The following is a 15828-nucleotide window of genomic DNA, read 5'->3' as shown; positions in this document are numbered from 1 at the left end:
GTGTATGTATGTATATGTGTTGTGTGAACTCACGCGTTTGTGTGAGATTGTGTAAGCGCTGATGATCTTGGGCGCATAATATTATGTTTGGCTTAGCATGCAGATATTTCATAGGATCATTGTCGCAGGATCAAATGCCATGAAACCTCTGCACACACACACACACACACACACACACACACACACACACACACACACACACCACACACACACACTATAGCCTAACAGTGATTTCGTATATAAGTGATATATTCGATAAGAAATACTTTATTACAGGCCATAAATATAATATACAGTATAACTATACTCTCTCCGCAAGAAACCAATTTCTTGTTCAAGAAAAGGGGTGGATTCGGGGAAAAAAACAAACAAAACATGACACCTTTCCAATTGTAATGGAAGGGGGAGTGTGGGTGGAAAAGGAAGGGAATTTTGACTCTTGACCAATAAACCACGTGCTCTACCCTCCCCCATCTCCACTCCATGCACACACCTATACCAAAGGGCTAACGCGGGTAAATAATTCCCCATAGAGACGTGTGCTAAAATTCAAAATTAAAAAAAAAAATATGTAAACTAGCTGGGAGAAATGAGGTGTTTTATCTTCACTAACCTGGATATATACCCTTTCACCCATCAAATTTCCAAGGCGGGTTCTTCAGCTCAAACTCTGTCCAAGGGTCCGCAAAGCCAGACTACGAGTTCTTTTCACTAAAAAACCACCTATTTTCTGTACATACACCCAATGAAATATAGTCCCTTCAAATTCCATGAGAAAAGCTCTCATCTTCCAACCAAAATACAGTTTGTAGAGGAATTCATACTCAATATCTAGAGCTATTCACTCTTTGGCCAAACTGCATTGTTGATTTTCATTTTTTTTCTTCATTCATTTTGGTATCTTTGGTACGATTTTGTGAAGGGGTCTGCGACATTTCATTTTATTTACAGGTGCTAGCCCTATTATATACCTTCCATCGCTACGAAATTATTTGCCCGACCGAGCAGCCAATCAGAAACAATGTTATTGTGTCACATGGTGCCAGTTCAACCAAACAAAAAACATACTGTAGCCGGATATGTTATGACTATAGATTACCATCAATTCAATTCAATTCAATTCAACGACGCACGCGGGTTTCCTCCTCCCCCTTCTCCCTCTCTCTTTCTCTCTCTCTCTCTCCTTCACTCAATTAGTATTCATGAAAATTCATCTATATTGTGCAATACTATCATCTTTCTCCCTGCGCCAATTCTATTGCGGAGGTGAATGACCGCTCAAACGTCGCTCTTCCCTCAATGGCCTTATACATCACTTTTTTTACCAATGCGCTATAAAATACACTGCCATGAAGCATCCAATAAACGAAAACCAAATTGATTCGTGTAACTTTCTCTCGGTGACTAACTCTCTCATGGTGAATAGCACTAGCTTCCAACATTTGTTTTATGTTCACTCATTATTTGTTTTTCTTTATGACGTCCACTCAGGCTTGACCTTTGTGAGTATTTGCAATAAAAAAAAATAAGAATAAATAAATAAATGAAATAAGACCAAGCACATATCTATTCTTTTAAATGAAATAGAACAGGAACAGAAGTAATTCAAAAAGTATAAAACTGGCACAAAAAAAAAAGATGGTTATGAGGCTATCAAACACCTTACAGACTCGATAGATATTATTGCCTACTTCAGCGTTCACTTATGGGGATAATGGATTTATGTATATCTCGCGAAAAATTAGGGCTCAAAACACAACGTGCCCTATCATCATGATCACGGACATTCTGGCTAGTTGTTTTGGAATTCTAGAAAGTGTGGAAGAGAAAAGGAATATGACGAGCACATTTTCAGAGAAGATTCGATTAGGCGTGAACAATCAGTGGGGAATAAAATCTACAAACGTAGATGTATATTCAACTCATCGTGTTGCGATCTGTGACCTACCCTCGGCCTTTCATTGCCGCCTAATTGGCTATTCTACGAAACCTGTTGTTACCTCCATCAGATGGCGGAAAATCAACAGTTTGCATAAGGACCATGATTCACCTGCCATTAAGTCCTTTGAGGTGAGCGTTATCCATGCCCCTTTGATTGTTTGGCTTTCCGCATGCGAGATGAAATTATGTTTCCACGAAGACCTTCCGATGTAGATAATAACCACAATCTCACGAAAATTCTATGAGGGAAAAGCAGCAACAACAGCACAGCATCGTTTTGACGGCATATGGGGTCATCAACCTTCGCACCGGATCATAAATATACCTTCTTCGTTCTTTTGCACAATGGCAATAATATTGGCCTTTTATATTATAGAGTTATCGAGAGCGTTACTGCAAAACTTTGTCTCATTAATGATGAGTATTACAATATGACAGTATTCTTCTGCGATAATAGATATAACTATTTATGTTTCCAGAGGGGGAAATTTGATTGATTGAGTTTCAAGTATGGTAAAACTCAAGAATAATGAGCAACATTGTTTGTTTGATTGACTTTTTTTTGTAGTGTCGAGGACAATACTTTACGTCCAAAACAATAATTAGAATATGGGTTTCCTTCTAAAGCAACAACATTATTGATTATGATTGATATCAAAACAATTCAGCTTCATTCTGGTCAGTTCATTTGCGATTAAAACTACAGAAAAAGGCAAAGAAAATTATAAAGAATATAGAGTATTCTTTATCATAACTTCAACAAGAAAGGCTTCCCTTTTTATGCAACAATTGAGATATCATTGAAAGGCATTTATTCTTTTCTATCTGATGAGTAAGTTACCTTAGTTTTCTTTAAAACTGGTACTTAAACCGTTTTGCAATTAAATAATTGTCTTATCATCCATGATGAGCTGTATCCAATACACACTACGCTCTCATGTGATTTTACACAAGACTTCTAACGTGGTCCTGACTTTAATACCTTGTCCAGTTTGTTTGCTTGTTGTTGTTTTTTCTACATTTCTTTAGTTTTCAAACACAAACAAACCAAACCTTTATGCATGACGTAATATACTTTGACATGCACTGGATATACGAACTGAATGTAAGGTATGGTACACATACAGTATAAAACTTAGCGAAAGTCTGTAATTATGATATGCCTTCCAAGAAATAACGTTTTCACGTGATCATTATGATTAATCTCTTGCAGATGATAACTGAAAACCGCTGCAGACTAGCATCATCATAAGCTCTTGATATCGCTGGTGGCCTCGTGAAAACATTTTTTTTTTTTTTCACGTTGCGTGAATGGTGAAACAAAAATGCGTCTGTTGAGGATGAGAAGGGTGTTAGGTTGTCTCGAATGCTATGGGTTTAGTGGAAATGTAACGCCCTTCTCATTCTCAACTGACGAATCTTATGGTACTCATCGTGTCATTCATTATGCTCTTGAAATATTTTCATGAAATTTATTCATCTTCTGATCATACTTCTTGTTTTCTTTAAAAAAAAAACATGTGCAAGTTCCGAGATATTCTACAATCAGCTTTGTTTAAATATGTACAGGAGATTTACATGGCTGTATTCAAACGCACCCGTTAATTATTACATGAAGAGTTTCATCGCGAAAAGGTTGAAGTGACATTTTTAAACATTTTAAAGTAAATCCATCATCACATAGAATCAGCTAAAATCTCACAAGTGATACCATACTTGTTACATAACAAGGAATATCCTTGAAGTTATGATTACGAAAATTCCATACTTTTTAATCTTTTTTATCAGTTTCTTTCTGTTTTGCAGCTTTAATCCCAAGCATCTCAAATTAACAACAATTGAGTTAACTCATATATATTATCTAACATCGAAAAAATGGCAAACGATTACTCTCCATGCTGTTTATGACATTTTGACAGCGAAATCTAACGAATTTATGACTCAGCAGTGTCATCTTTGCCAAACATCGCTTGTACAAAGCAGCGCAGAGGTCGTCTTGGTGCAATGTCCCATTGATGTTTCGTCGCAAAGGAAAATGAAGAATACATGGGGTGAGGATGAATCCTGGGGTCAGGGCCCTGATGATTCAAAATAAGATGCAGCAACAAAGTAAGTGATTCCATTCATCAAACTTACACCATTTATAGAACAACCGTCAGCGAAATCAGAATACAATATTATGCATATCATTACCATAACATCTTCTTCTTTATTTAGCAATACAAATCAAACTTTCAGTTGTGGTATCTTGACTGTGGTGTCGTTTGTATAGAATACCTCCTAAAAACTTTCTGGTGACGAGTTTTCATCATGATTACTTCTATGAGAGCTCTTTTGCCGTAATCTACCATTGCTGTGATCATAGGTACACTTATCTGAAAGCATTCCATCTGACTATATTCAAAACAATAGCTTTGTTTAACAATCGGTTCGGCAATCATTCAACCAAGCAGCAGCAGTGGCGGAATGCCGAACCCTGGTTAGTACTAACAAGAGTCAATCCGTGCTACCAAGGTAACTGGTGTCAATGCCCTCAAAGACCTCGTTGTGTAGCAGAGGCAAAGATTCTCTTTCTCCTCCCCACCCCACCCCTCCATCTCTACCTCTCTCTTAGTTTCGTTTCTTCTCCGCATGAGCTCGTAACCCCGACAAAATATGAATATTCATAATTGCGCGCAAAAAAAGCGACAGGTCACCTGTACTTTCTTGCCAGTGTTATCGTTTTGAGAAATATGGTTTAAAGGCACACTGCGGTGTTTCCCTTGTACATTTTGTACAAATTTTGCACAAATTGATTGTTTTGTTGTGTTTTGTTTTTTATCTTGCAAAGTCAAATCGAAAGGGAATAATTCAAAGGAAAGTGCGTGTTTGTGAGTGAGTGTACATGTGTGTGTGTGTGCGTGTGTGTGTGTTTATGTGTGTGCAAAATAGATAAATGTAAACGTGTAGGGAACATTAATTTGTTTGCAATTAGACGCTATAAAGCTGAAGTACCATTATAATCTTGTATATATTGCTTTATTCTTATTATTCTTAATCTTATTCTTATTCTTATTCTTATTCTTATTCTTCTTCTTCTTCTTCTTCTTCTTCTTCTTCTACTTCTTCTTCTTCTTATTATTATTATTATTATTAGTATTATTATTATTATTATTATTATCATTATTATTATTATTATTATTATTATTATTATTATTATTATCATTATTATTATTATATGTTATTGTTCTTGTTGTTAATGTTGTTATCAGCAGCAACCTATAGAGTAAATAAAATCATAATCATAATTGTTATTAGTGTTATTGTTGTTATTATCATCATCATCATTACCATTTAATATCATTATCATCATTAGCATTAGCATTATCATTAACATCATTATTACTGTTACAATTACGTGATAAACTCAACAAAAGACAGCATCGTTTAATATTGAAAGAGGAAAGTAATGTTTCCACTTGTGTATAATGATAGGATTCTTCTTGGTAAAACATTTCCGTTAGAGATTGTTATACGATTCGAAAGGCAGTCGTTGCCTTAAATGTTGAGTTGAGTCGGCTTTCTGGGCTTTGCAGCTCAAGGACCAATCGTTGTGTTTTGCTCAGACTCCAATGGACGAATCACTGTCATCGAGTTCTCTTTCTCACTCGCACCATTGTCTCTGGATCGTAGAGGGCCCTTTCAATGTAGGTCTTGCGTGAAATTCGCGGCACAAATAAGTTCCGGCGTGTGGATTCCCTGCTTAACCTTTCTTTTTTGTGCAGTTTTTTTTTTCTTCTTCTTCTTATTTGTTATCGATATCACTTTACAACCAAAGCAGACATAAATACAGCCAATTATTTACACGTCAATAAAGCTCACAGGGGTCGCCTGTACTTTTTTACGGGGGAACCAATCGCTGCATGAACAGCTCGACGCCTGACTCAAGCGAATGTTCTTGGCAGTGTATTTCCTAGGAGGTAATGAGGCTTAGAGCGTAAAGAAGGATAATCCAAGGGCGAAATTATTAGAACTGTTTGCTGTGGATGTGGGCCTAGTTTGAATTAACCAAGGGAGCGAGGTAGAAATAAAGACAAACATGCTACCAAGACCCGCATGTAAACAGACATTAAATTTTTGTCATACCCTTGGATTGTGACGAAATTCCCCAAAAGTGCACTCACAGGAATAGGCAAATCTGTCACACACCAGTAGCATTTCCAGCAATGGAAAATAAACCTGGACCGATAAGCAACGGTGTATCACTTTACACTTCAAATTTGAATTCCATTAGGTGATTAAAGAAAAACTTTAAAAAGGGGCGTTGTATCACGAGACAGTAAGGAAGGAACAAGTAACATCACGCAGACAAATAAACCAATTTCAATCATTATTTAGACAGATCAATGTCTTCATCTCATTTTGAATGATGCGTGTGAAGTGGGTTGTCAAGATTAAAGAGAAGAAGAAAATTGATGCCATACTATACGGATTGATGATACAGATCATTTTTGTCCTATAGATCCGGGCTACGTCTCACCAGTGTAAGCCCATGTCGTCAAGGATTAACACAGAGCGTCTCCGGAACTATTATTTCTATAAATATTACAGCTTGGTCGACACGGTCGAGAGGGACGTGATATGGGTCCACCAGCTTGGGGTTTAAGCTTCGGACGAGACATTACATCCAATGACATCACAACTTCTTCGTTTACAGTCCACATCTTTACCGCTTTTACACCACATTGACCGGATTCATTAATCCATTAACCGATGCATGAATAAATGTCATATTGCTTCGATTTCTTCCCAAGAACAATCCATGGTAATGACGGGATTAATGCTGCCGCGGTTAATCTTAATGGTGATGGTGGCAGGGGTGACCATTTTAATTTCATTTTTTTTTTTTCGGTGTATGATTGACTCGACACATGATTGAACCCGGATACCAGTTGAGAAACATTAGAGAATTGTATTGGCCAAAGTTTTGTGTTGGTATTGATAGCGCATGATACTGCTGCTGCTGCTGCTGCTGCTGTTCCTGATAATGGTGATGATGATGATGATGATGATGATGATGATGATGATGATGATGACTGCCATAAGACTGAAGGTGATTAAGGTCTCGTGATATAACTTTACAACTGACATAGCTTCATATGGTGCATCATGTGCTGTAAAACTAAAACAAAATTGTCTTCATATTCTACGCAAAAATGCATTACTCTTGTTATTAAAGTCAATCATTTCAAAATATGGAAAGTAAAGTTAACAGAATCTGATATTCCACGGCATAGTGTTGGCAAAGATTGGCCTCGTCATTCTCCAGCATTAAAAAGAAATGGGTCTTCTTGCTGGTTTTTTTTTTTTCTCAAACTGAGTTGAGATCATATGAACAGGCAATGTACTAGGGACATTCCCGTCACGAAGTTTCGAGATTGCGAACTTTGGAGAACTGCTTTAACGGTTCTCTCGCGGGCAATTCCCAGCTTGAGTCAGCCCCGCCTCCCACGGATAACAGTCCCGTGTCAACACACTGCTTAACCCAAATTCAACTCCAAAGAAGACGAAACCGGCCTCTCGTAGCTTATAACAGGCCGCGGATTTGGGCTTGGAATACGCGTAGATCTCTCGAATTACACGTCTAGCTCTTTGACGGGTTCACCTGTACTTTTTCTCGCCGCAGTCAAATACGTGGAGACTGGGAATCAAAGAGAGGGGGGAAAATCCGCCAAGAGGCTGAATGAATAATTTCTTTCTTCTCCCTTTCTTTCCATTTCAGAAGCCTTTCTTTTCACTCCTATTTTAAGCTGTTCGGGGCAATTCATTGGAAATACTATAAATGATGAAAGCAAACATGTGATTTCGGTTCATTTTCAGCTTTGGAGTAAGCGGTAGTCAAGAGGGTGGGGGTAAGGGGACATAAACAGGAGACCCATGTTTATACTCGACTCCAGGGGTCAATGACTCGTGTAGATTGGGAACTAATGATACCAAGCTAGCGGTACGCACACATTTGCTAATAAATTACTACAGACACGGTCTTAAAGTTGCACAACGCAACTTGTCGCCGTTGCCTTTTCGTTTCACAATACTTAGATACACACCGCCTACTGTGAACAAAAAAATAACAGGAAAAATAACAGGATGTATTCAGACACTTCAAAAGAAAAGAGTAAACTGGTCAACATAGACACGGGCATAAATGGCGCGTATAACATTTGATTATGCATCACACGTTATGATTGCATGTAGATGAATACTTAAACTCATACAAGCGTCATAGGCCCGAATTCACGAAGGTGGTACAAACAAAACTATGGTCTAAACCATGGACAAAAACCATGGAGCGCCAAGTGTCAAACGGAATATTTCGTTACGAAATTGGTCATTTCGTCGACAAAATGACTGTTTCGTGGACGAAATGTTCCTTTAGTTACAAAATGTTGTCATTTCTTTACAAAATAATCATTTCATCGACGAAATGACTGATTTCGTAACGAAATATTCCATGCGACACTTGGCGCTCCATGGTTTTTGTCCATGGTTTAAACCATGGTTTCATTTGTACCACCTTCGTGAATTCGGGCCATAATGTTAACAATGTTCATTTCAGTTGTTTCCTTAGTGCAATTTTGATCAGTTATATAGAGTAGGGAGGGATAGAGAAAGCAAACAAGGGATACAGAGAGAAGGGGGAATAGAAAAGAAGATGAGTCGGGGGGGGGGGGAGGGGGTGTTAGAGGGATTGTTTTGTGATATGATTTTAGATAGTATGTTTGGTATGAATTAAAGACATGTTAGTTATTATATGTTTATAAATCTTGGACCCCATGGAAGAACAGATTTATCATGTTGATAGATCTGAAATGGGCTATCCACCGTTACATGTTATCATCATTGTCACATGTCAACTTGTTTTCATTGTATTTTGATACTTCAATCTTGATTCATGTTTGAGTTATGTCATGTTCAACACTGTTTATCTTGTATAGGATTTTACTGTTTCGGAAATAAAACAAACAAACAACAAACAAGATGCGCGCACATACATACAAGGCGGTTAGTAATCAAGTAAACAAACAAAAAACACGAAATAATGGTCTGGTGGGTGTTGATGGCAATTATTACTGTATTTAAAATCAAAATCCTGAAGTTGCAATCCTGAGATGCCAAAATGGAAAGGTGGGGGGGGGGGGACGGAGGAAGAATGAAAAAAATACCAACAAGAAATTGAAATATCATCCCTCCCACTTTTCTTCCAGCAAAAGAGGTCGGTCAGATACAAATCAGAGGGAGAAATTATAAGCTAAATACCCGTTTTAAGTACATGTTACCGTGAATGCTCGTTGTGTGTATAGATCTGGCATTGCAAAAATGAAAGTGGAATGGAAAATGCCATCGTTGATATTATGATCGGCACTGGAGCCCATCTTTCTTTGAAAATGAGATAATGTGAAGGTGGATGGGGGGGGGGAGACAAAAAAAAAGTTGAATATGAAAAATTTTGCTGTCAGATGTTTTCCGATTGATTTGTCCTTTTACTTTCCACATTCAAGCGTTGAAGTATGGAAGCGATGTTATAGGTTTTCTTTTAACAGTGTTTTTAGCCCATTTTTTTTTCTAAATTTAGTTTAAAAGTTTGTTGAATATAATTTTCGACGCAAAAGCTGAGTGAACATGAGAATGAAAAAAACTGAAGGGAACTTAAAATCGAGAATAGTCAGCAGTATAGAGTTGATTTAGTAGCTTGGGAATGACATGTTGTAAATTTGTTTAACCAACATTAAATAGTCAATCTGATAATCTCTTGTCACGGTTGTATATACATATATACATATATATATATATATATATATATATATATATATATATATATATATAAATCATTCCCACATAACGCAAATGAAGGGTGGCTTGTTGCGCCTGCATTGGTTCTTCAAAAACAAAGGCACTTTATTCTACTCACGAGTGATATTTGAGTTTCCATCACCTATTTCGATCGATTAGGACATCCACTTTGATGAGTTCATTTTACAGCTGAGAATGTCCTTGTGATTATTATTCATCTTCATCTGTTGATCTATATCTCGATCTCTATCCAGTGTGTCTCTCCAATCTATACCTTGTATCAAATTCGATATCATTACACAAACTCACATTTTTGAATGCGAGGTCAGTCTAAAGTTCATGTTTGGCTTTTGTTGTTCTTTATTTCTCCACATTTTCTTCGATTTGAAACGACATAGTGATCGTTTGTAAAGCGTGACCCACCTTTCTCATTTTCAGTGACCCACGACGTCATTTAACCTCTCCACTATATAAATTGCACGCGTTCTGGTATTCGTGTATTGAAAACTCTGTCCCGTATTATCATTATTATTCGGTGCATTCCACGTGGACTTTGGATGCTCGATCCTGGCCTTCTCACCCCCGCCGCAGCTCGCCGCCTGCACTTTGCCGGGACAAGGAAGAAGTTCTTCGGCTCTTTGCAAAGTAATCACAAGTCCGTTAATTTACCTCGGCAGAATTTCTCACGGGCGAGGCAAGAAAAGAGAACGCAGAATCCGACGATCGCCCGTAGCGCTTCGTAAATCGCGGCATATCAAAATTGATTTGGCGATAAGAATAACTAATTTCGCTGCAATTCAGTTGGCGTATAGATTTACTGTTCTTTTAATGCACCTACCAATAATGGTTACAATTTTCTTGCCTGCTAGAATTGAAATAGGAAATATACTCATCGCCGAAAGCTACTCTACACGAAATTCTCCTTTTCGCCTTCTTTCCTTGTCCCTTTTTCCAGTCTTTATTAGTTTTCTCGCTCTGCTTATTGCCAAGAGCATTTTGTACTTTGTGTTCCGTATTAGAGATTCTGCTTCATTTTGAGCTTGAAAGACACCATAGTTAATAGGTTGCACTTTTTTCGAGCTTACATTGTTTGAAAACGATTATGTTTCTGAAGTCATATTTCATCTGATAATGACAGGAAAATGTAACCTGCATCTGTACTTTGTGGAATAGCCAATCTTGATTTCTATCTGTAGATTTCCTGCATTTATTAAAGAATAAAGTAAGCATGTTTTCTTTTAATCTATAGAGAGGATATATAATTATATACGACGATTGCGACTTGTACTGCAACACACTCACATACTATGGTTACTGTTAAAAGTCTCGCTATTAAGTTTTATGTGAAGATGTTAGGAAAAGCTTGACCTACACTTAATTCTTCTTCTGTAGAGCAGTGATCTGTGGCACCAAACTAGCTGCAAGCACTGTCCATTCTGGGCAGAAATCTGCTAGAAATTTCAGGCCCAGTTTTAAATTCTGTGTACAGTAGTTGGCATTTTATCAAGTGAGCTGGTCTTAAGACCGAAATGGTCTTAGACCAAATTGCCTGACTTCTCGAAGTAACAGCTATTCTGGGGTTTCACCGCGGAACAGTATAGATCAAATTTTAGAATAAACCATCGTCATTTCCTTGGTTTCTGGGACAATTTGTTTATTTTAGTGTTTTGGGGATTCTGCTAAGTGCCCATGAATTGTAAAAAAAAAAAGGCAGAAACAGTAACAGCATTGGCAAGATATGTCTCAAAGACAAAGGAGCCTGTGTAACATGGGAACAAGTGAAAAGAATACTGCCCTCAAGTTCACGTTATGTATCTGCTTAATATACTAGAAATTCCATCTGACGTTTGGCGATTGAATTACAGCTTCTCCATATCACATGAAAACAACACGTTCGAGTTAAATAATGTTATTGAGCTATCATTCATTCTGTTACGACTAAACTACGGCATTGCCTTGGGAATTATCTCATTTAAGTTTAACGAATGCGTATTAATTAACATTACAAATCAAAAAAAGAGCAGCTCACTCGGAGTTAGCACCCATTTTGCGGCAACTATTCTAATAATGAAATTCGGAGTGTATACCGTTGATCTTGCGAGACTTCACGGACGTGCTCCCCGCTGCCCGTATCCAAGAAATGCCTTACTACGTCAACCCCATTGTAACTTACGGCCATTAATAGTTTTTATCTAAAAGGTGGTTCCACTTCCATGAGCTTATTACCATGAGCACCACCCCTTTTCCTCTTAATACTCATTTTTCTCCAATCTTTTCGCAACGCATTTTGGTTCCTCTTAAGATTGACTGCAAATATACAAAAGCGACTTCAATGTTGTTCGATAGCCCGTCGCTTCGGTGTCATTGCACATTTTTGGGTTACTGCACTTTTTCATTTTGTTTGGGGAGGGCCATGTAGGTTAGTTATACACAGTTGAAATGAGTCATTAATTGCCTGAAGGTTAAGAGCAGTTATTTATCTCCCTTTTTTCTGTTAAGATGCATAGATTCTGTAAAAATTTCACCTCTAATCCATCAAAATAGTCCATTACAGACACTGGTCCCGATCAAAGTAAGACGAGGAAACTTCTTCCGAGTGTGTGGCATTGGCAAAGTGATTGGGGTGTGAGAAACAGATACAATCTGCTCCCATATAATCTCTGTTCCAGCTCATCACGATGAGTGTCCCGGCCCCGGCCATCACCCGGGATGTACAGTGACTTCGCGGGAGTTTGATATTATTTCAGCGTGTGACGAGAAATCAGGAGCCATTTGTCGGATGATGTCGAATTCAACTGGGATCAAAACTGCTGTAATAATTTTCTTGACTGGGTTTCACGTCTGTCAATACCTAACGATGTCTTGAATGTATATTTCGTAATTTGCGCTGACATATGTGAAAGAGTTCATACATAATATGAAATAAACTACACCGAACTAGTAAATCAATAAAACCAATAGCCTGCATGATCGCAATTCTGCGTAAAGTTGACACCTATAGTACAATCACTATTATTATGTCTGGCTTAACTGATTTCGATTTCCGACGATATTAGACAGATTATCCATACACGAGCTGCAGCTGATCACTGCTAAGGTGTGTTCTTTTTTTAATCCTTGCACCCTTTTGAAATCGTCCAAAGACTCGAATATCTGAACTGAAAAAAAAACAAACAAATATAAGATGCTTATCTCAAAATATATTAGGCCTACCCTGTTTGTCTGTGCTGCTTTCTTTAATTTATCCAAAGCGCAAATTGCTTGTTTTGCAAACCAGCCATTATTTGGACCACTTTCCCCAACCATGGGAATCTTAAACAATTTTCTTCGTGTTGGCAAAAAACAACAACAAGAAATGTTATTACTACACCCGTCTTCATTTCCAGCATCCCACTGACGTTGTAGTCACGTGACACGAGAGTGCAGGAGCGAAAGAGCAATGACTTTTAGGCTTGGTCACTGCATGGAGTTGGAAAGCGTCCCGATGTTTGGCACAATGTTTATATTTTGTAATCTGATTAAATTGATCGAATTACGAAGTCAATCGTTCAAAGCTTAAAATTCAACAAGAGATCACGTCGTGACAATGAGCATCCAAACAGGTGTAAGCTTAGAAAATATAATAATAACCTGCTTAGAAGTGGAGACATTTGTTTTGGAAACCAAGAGTAAGAAAGGCGCAAAGTTCGAAACCTTCGCGAAGAGAGAAAAGTACGCTGACCCGATCTCCAAAGTGCACAATGCTAAAGCGATCACTCCAATTGTTGTGATTGTCGCGGCTAACGATTGATAAAAACTGACCTCTTCTCTTTTGTAGGGCCTGGGTTAATCAAAGACCCCTCAAATCATATTAATTTACCACTTTGTATACCCTTAACCGACCACAGTTCCACACAGTCCAGCAAAATCGTCGGTCGATGCCCGATTAGCGAACGCAGGGACGTTTAAATGGTACTCTTTTGATAATGATGATAAATGCGTAATATTACACCACGTTTAAAATGAAATGGGCTAGCACGCCACATAATGCGCGAACGCAATTGCTAACTCATGTCCATTCATCGCGTTGTGTGCTACTCCATTTCCACCACGGTAATAAACTAGTCCCGAATGCTTTTTAGGAAGTTGTGTATGTTGAACTTTATTCACAGAGCAATGGTCTGTGCGTGCGACACCAGCTCGTTACAATGGTTAATGGCACTGGTGTTCAGCTATATTTTTAGCTCTGGGTGATTCCCATTACCACGAGCGTTTTGCTTTGGCCAATATTCATGACTTTGAAAGATGCCAAGCCGCTGAAAGCAGCTGGTTGGAATCACGACAGATCCATCTATGTCACTTAAACGGAGAATACTTTACTGTCATAGCACGTGATTTCTGTTTGGAAATTTGTGTATGTAATCGCGAAATGAGTGATTAATAATGAATTTAATCTTTTTTTTTTAAATTGTAATTATGATTTTTTTACGATCATAACGAAATACAGTTTCAGGATATAAGATATATCGAGAAGTGAAATATTCATGATCGATATGGTCATGGTGGCGTTGTTGACTAATTGACTTGATTTGTTTAGTGGTGGTATAAGTGATGAATATGAGATAAGAGTTGATAGGGATAGTGGATGGGTAGTGGTGGTTAGAAAGGATTGTGGTGTTGGTGTTGTTCTTGTTGGTGGTGGTGGTAGTGGTGGTGGTGGTGGTAGAATATCTAGTGGTGCTGAATGGGTTAAAGTGTTCTAGAATGGTTCCTGATGGGTGGCTTGCTGGTGATGAACGGATTTCAGGGATGTGTGTTAGATGGTGGTTGTGGATGAATGTCGGTATGATAGCGAGTTAATGGTCGATGGTGCCAGATGGATGGGGTGTGGTCGCCGGTATATAGGTGGTATAATAGTTATGGAAGAAACATTGGTGGGGATGAACGGGTTGATGGTAAGAGATTGATGGTAGTGGGTGAATATAATGGTATTGAATAAGCTGATGGTTGTGTTAGTGGTTGTGATTGATTGGGTGATTGTTGTGAATGTATTACTGGCGGAGGTTGGCTGGTGCAGATGTTGGTAGTGGTACATGGGCAGTGGCGGTTGCTGTCGGATTATGAAATACTTAGCGTAGGTCGAGGTAAATGTAGACGAACACAAATTGCAAGTTTTTGAGCTGTAAAATAAAAACAAAAAGAAACAAACAAAGGGCAACAACGGCTTTTTTTTTACGGACTAGCTGTCAAAACCATTTTGAAAAACCCCTTTCTAAACAACTGAGCCTCGAAATTTCCTCCTCTGTAACGTCAATAATCACTTCTGGATGACAAGTTCGTGTTACGGTGGGTTTCAAACACTGATGGCTGCTCATGGAACATGTTTATGCATGATAACATTTTGATTTTTGTTCTTTAACGACATGAACAAAACAGACAATAAGTAGAAAAAAAGAGGGAAGGACTCTGAGAGAGTGAGTGAAGGGGGGGGGGGGGGAGGAAGAGGTCGTATGATGCCGGTTGGGAGAGGATACGATCGATGTTTCCAAGTCAGATTGTTGTCACAAAGGGGTGGATGTTTCACAAACAAGAATGTCTCCTTTCTCTTCCGTCAACAATCAACAGTGCACGAACTTTGAATCTGCCATTGTCCAATCGAGACTGAATGCGTGACAAAATGAATGAATCGGTACACATATTGATTTCAATAAAGTAAAGAAGATTATTTTCCCCCAAAAAATAGAGGTGTCAATTCTACTGAGCGAAAAAGTACAGAGACACGTCAATATGTGTATATCCGTGTGATCGTATCACCTTATTAAGTTCGCTTGCATTGCAAAATTGAGTCATAGCACAATGAAGTCGAATGTCCATATAAAACAAATATGTGACGTAAGGACCTTTTATTGTTTGGGATCCCAGTCCGAATCACGTAGTCTTGTTTCTCAGACATAATATGAGAAATGGAAAGAGGTCGGTAACACATGAGCGCATTACCACTATGTGCATTACAACTTGTACACGAGAACAAGAAAAAAAAATAGATAAAATACATGCTCATTGTACATATTCATTATT

This window comes from Diadema setosum, chromosome 10, assembly GCF_964275005.1.
Source record: "Diadema setosum chromosome 10, eeDiaSeto1, whole genome shotgun sequence".
Classification (NCBI taxonomy): domain Eukaryota; kingdom Metazoa; phylum Echinodermata; class Echinoidea; order Diadematoida; family Diadematidae; genus Diadema; species Diadema setosum.
This window is presented reverse-complemented; position numbering follows the sequence as displayed.